Source organism: Buteo buteo, chromosome 4, assembly GCF_964188355.1.
Source record: "Buteo buteo chromosome 4, bButBut1.hap1.1, whole genome shotgun sequence".
In the NCBI taxonomy this organism is placed as follows: domain Eukaryota; kingdom Metazoa; phylum Chordata; class Aves; order Accipitriformes; family Accipitridae; genus Buteo; species Buteo buteo.
The window spans coordinates 67,668,479-67,673,580 of record NC_134174.1 but is presented as its reverse complement, the minus strand read 5'-3'; the positions used below and the strand labels follow the sequence as shown (position 1 = coordinate 67,673,580).

The 5,102-nt window shown below is 44.5% G+C and overlaps 1 long non-coding RNA gene across 1 annotated transcript; it reads right to left on the bottom strand.

Annotated features, from left to right (window-relative positions):
- Positions 1–274: 274 nt before the first annotated feature.
- Positions 275–4,586, bottom strand: LOC142030722 (uncharacterized). Its single transcript, XR_012650248.1, has 3 exons — positions 4,523–4,586; positions 2,362–2,423; positions 275–1,291 (listed from the first exon to the last, which is right to left on the bottom strand). It is a non-coding gene; the product is annotated as an uncharacterized LOC142030722 (long non-coding RNA).
- Positions 4,587–5,102: the final 516 nt, after the last annotated feature.

Below are 5,102 nucleotides of genomic sequence, written 5' to 3'. Positions count from 1 at the left end.
CTCACCCTCCTCCTGCTTGCACGGGAGACAGAGATGACACCAGTCAAAAAGCCCATGTCAGCGTTGCACCGTAGCTAGCGGCGTACGATACGGCAGCGACTGTCCTGCTCCAGTTCATCCCAAGTCTTGTTTCAAGAAGGTGACGCATCGTCCATCGGGGAAAAAAATGCTGGAGGACACGAGGTGCCTTCCACGGGGAGCCACCTGGAGGACTCTTCCCAGGGGTCCAGCAGGATGGGGGGACAGGCACGAGCCCCCCCAGCAGGTCCCGCTTGCAGGAGGGGTGACGGGGCTGCCCAGGGTGCCAGCCTCTGCCTCTAATCTCTGGTTTTGGGGCCCTGCGAAGGTTTGGGCACCAGCAGCGCACCCAGCAGGTCCCCATTACGCAGGAGAGGGAGACGAGGACAGGCTGCAACGCGGCCACCTTTGCTGCGTCCTTCACTGTAATTTGCAAACCCCAAGAGCTGCTGCTTCAAATTGCAACCATTTTTCCTCCCTTAATTTTGGTTTCCAGTGTCTAAAACCAGCTAGCCTGGGGCTGGCAGCGAGCGTCGTGCCTTTTGGAGAAGGATGAGGAAAGCCTTTGTCCTGGCTCTGGAGGGCAGCCAGAGCAGAGGCTTCTGGATGGAAAGACATGCGCCTTGAGAAGGCGACATTTTGTCATATTTTCCCCCTTTTGGTTAGTGTCTAATGCCACATCTCGGGTCACCCGGTGCAGACAATTAAAATGAACATCCCACAAATACCGTGAATAGTTGCAGAAGGCCGGAAAAAAAGAAAAAGAAAAAAAAAAATCACGAGGCTTATTTTCCAAAAATAAAATCTCTCTCAAAAAACATATCAAAACATCCAGCACTCAGCACTGTGAATAAAATTATCAGAGTCAATAAATATTTTATGCTCCCATTCTAATTGCCAAAAAAAAAGTTAATTTCTGAAGCAAAGTTTTTTTTTCATCTTTATTTTTAAACCCTTAACATAATGACTGAATGCCTAATATGAAATTGATAAATTTTTAAAAGGTTTCTTTGAAAAAATTCAAAGCTGAACTTCAGCAGAAGACCACAGGGAAGTCTATAATCTTTAGTCGGACGCCTGGCACACCACTGCTCCGGCCGGTGCCAGCATTGCATTCTGACAGAACAAGTGTTGCATGAGATGTGAAGGATGACTCCGGTCTGCCGAAAAACCCTGGAGCAGGTGTTCCTCATCCTCATTTGCAATGGAGCATGGCCCCTGGCTCAGTGAGCTGGAGCAAATGCGCTGGCAGGACCCATCATGTACCTGCGTGCTGAGATGCACTAATGATAATGGATGCAGGCCTATTAACCACCCCATTTGTAATGGCACACAACGCTGATTGCTCGGGGAGTGAGTCAGCGGCTTTCCAAGAGGGAGCAGGGAATGCCGGGAACCCATGATCCTTTGTGCATCCCTTCTGCTCTGCTGGGTGTACAACTCTGTTAGTCTTTATTTAATAATACAAATGAATACACGATTTGCTACATGATTATACATGAAGATAAGTCACTTTGGGCAGCGCAGCATCAGCCTTGTTGTCTTGGGCTGCGGATCAGCTCCGCTTCTGCATATTTATTTTATTATTTTTTTTTGCCGGGGTGGGAGGACGTCCCTGGCCGGGCTTGATCTGAGAACCACCAACTCCAGGGCAAAAGTCAAGAGTCCGACAAGCACGCGTAAGCTTCGGGGTTTACGGGAAGCTTCTGCTTATCTTTGAGTGAATTTTTCAGCACAGCTAGGGAAAAACATGCTACTCGGCTTCTACCCTTCATTGCCTCGCTTTCTTTGGGAAAGAAAATCCTCCAAGAATAACCTTTAAAAACACACACCCGGGCTGCTTCGCTGTTTGTGTTTTTCTTAAATAACTCCTTGCTACTCCGCTTTATATAAATGACTTGCTGAAAGTCTATTCCCCCCGTTTGTGGAAAAACAAGGCAATTCGGAAAGGACGCACTCGTAAAAAGCACTCGTTAATAAATAGATCACATTACTTGTAGGTACTTGATTCCACAGCCAACTTAGTTAAATAGTCACTTTTGGGCCAGAATATTGCAATCAGCAAGATACACTGTAATTATTATTGTAAACTTAACTACTGGATTTCCCAGGTTCTTGGCAAAACCAAATAAGCTGCTTATGCTGTCTGCTTTGCAGCAGCTCTGTTTTGATTTCTTTGCAAAATATGTAAAAGGGCTCTTTTGTTGCATTTTGCAAAATAGGCAATTTGGTTGCCAATTTAGTCTAACAGGCAAATGTCTCCAATTATTTTGCTTAATAAAGTGCTGGGTTTTGTGCACAGCAGACAACATATGAAAATACATAAGAAAGATCAGGTCTTACCTGAAGTTGTAACAACCACTTTGTATAAGTATGGTTCCCATTGCAACGTTTCATATTGGAAGCTTTGTAAGCAGAAAAAAGACACATAAATTCCTAGATAACTGCATCAAAATTGTCTGGCACATTCTGGTGGCTTTACCTCACTCCAATAATGCAAACAACTGTAAACAAAGCTTAAAAGTTGATTTAATTAATTAGTTGAGCATCTTTGTATCTAAAAGTGCAAAGCAACTGAATCCCATCTGCCAGACTGGATCCAACTTTTTTTTTTTTTCTGCTTTTCCCTTGGCAGTCAAAGGTTTGAGTTCGAATGACTTCAGGAAAAAAAAAAACAAAACCAAACAAACCCCAAACTATTATAAGAGTGTCATATACACATCACATGTCCACAGTCTTCCTGTGGTCAGGTAAAGGCCACAAATAAACGTCCATATGGATATATGCAAGAGCAATCGTATTATGGGAAATTGTGTCTGCTGCTCCATGATATATTCTATCTCTATAGAGGTACAGTTCACAAAGGCTGAATGTGAGAAGAATGAAGAACGGAGACTTGGGCATTAAATGCAGCATCCCAATATCAGCAATTAACCATATAATATTTTACTGTTCTGATTTTACCCTTGCTCAACTCCTTGCTTTAAAGACCAGACTTGGCAACCCAATCCCCCACCCCCATATACACACAAACCACTTTGCTGGCAGTCACATTGCAGTCATCAAAGGGGCTGGAATTTCTCTATATGTATTGTACAGTATATTTCAAAGGAATTTTTCTGCCATGCATAGTATATCAATACTCAATGTGGGAGTAATTTAACTTCTTAATTTATTGCAGCAGTAACAGCATTTTCAAACTGGTCATAAAATATTCTTGTACTCTTCTAATCTGGGTTTTCAATGTTCTATAATGGGAATTCTATGAATAATATTGGGAAGTGAGAGATATTTTATACGGTATCTCTAAGGGAACAGTGTTATTGCATAAAAGTTAGGTGACATGGGAGAGACTGATAGAGGTGGTGTTTAAAAAAAATTTACCCTTCAGGATTTGTCACATGAATAATAATGATTTAGTGACATTTTTCCTTCCTAAAAATCAAATCTACCGTAAGATAGGGTTACAAAAAGTATGTTCTAATTATGGATGACTCCGAACCATATAGAGCAAACACAGCTAGTATCAGCTATCTAATGGCCATTGAAGACTACCCAACTACCCTCTCTTGTCCAGTTTTGAATAAATCCTTACTATTTTTTGTATCTTGCTATTATTAAGGCCCCAGTGAGATCAAGGCCCAGCTATAGGACATGCCTCATAAACAACAGCTACAGGCACCTGCTGGAAGGATTTGCATTCACCACCCACTACCCAAGGAGAAGAGGAGAGGAAAATACCTCTGTCCTTCTCCCTTCTCGCTCAGACAGGGCTGGAATTGGGTTTGCCACGGACCCCAGAGGAGGGTCTGCAGCAAACCAGGCACCAAATCTGTCAAATCTTATCCCCTATTGCTTCTTAGCAAGCAAGACGTTTTCTAAACGCAGGATGGAAAATTATAGATGTCTTTCCACAGCAGGTCCGTGTGGATGCTCAGAGATCCTGGCACCGTGGTACAGCAGCCAGTGCTGCAGCACTTCCAGCAGTGCTAGCCTGGCTTCCCCGGAGATTATTTTTCAAATTTCCTTTCAAGGATATTTGCCCTCTGATATTCCCTAGAGGTCAACAACAGCCTGCCTATCACCTTTTTGATTGGCACACAATTTTTCTTGGCTGCAAAGAGAACCTCGTCCTTCCTCTCAATTGATGCTCAGCCCCAAGCTTTCTTGCTTTGCAGAAGCATCACGGGCAACGATCCGGAGCGGTGCGGGTCACCATTCGCTCCTCACCCCATCGGCAGCCACTGTCGAGAGCTCCAGCCTCGGAACGCCGCCCTGGGCTCCACCATCCTGCACACCCTGACCCCAGTTTTTCTACAAATGCTTCGTTTGCTTGCATTTTTTTGAGCAGCAGGTTTCATGTTATTGTGCTTTCTGTTTTTTTAGCACTCCTGGTGAAATTTATTGTTGTAAAGCGCCCTGAGCACACTGGCAGGGAAAGACAATTACCCAGCATTTCCAGTCTTGGAAAAGTGTAATTGTGAGATATATATATGTGCGTTACCTTCCAACGGCCTGAGTCTCGTCTCTCCAATTTGACACTGTTGTCTTGATGCACCCTGCAGATGGGGGCTGTGTCCGGGCTGCAATGGAGTAACAATTGTCATCAGTATTTCAACAGTATTATAGTATAATTACATTCACGTAGTTTAAATAAGAACTTACCCTGAACCTTGGTGGTGGTGTACAATTAGAGGATGCTGGCTGCTTTTTGATGAAACTGTTTTCCAGGGAAACAGCCACTCATCGAACCCAAAGCATCTCATGGAGCATCAAAAGCTCCACAACACATTGAACCAGTCCCTGGCCAGTTTTCCTGTTCCATAGCTTTCGGAAGGTCGCACAAAATGAGCCAAACCCAGCAAGCCCAGGCTGTCAGGGCAGAGCCACCATCCCAGGGCTGAGGTGCAGCTCGGGCACATCACTCTCAAAGGAAAACGAGGGGACTACGTGCTTGGGCCCAACCAGTTGAAGCAGATTTTTCTGGTCAGCCCCTCAGCAGCTTTTCTGGTATGTACTACAAGACCCCAAATCAGGGAAAAACCAGCAGCTTCTTCCCAGCTTACCCTGACCGTGAAGGAAGC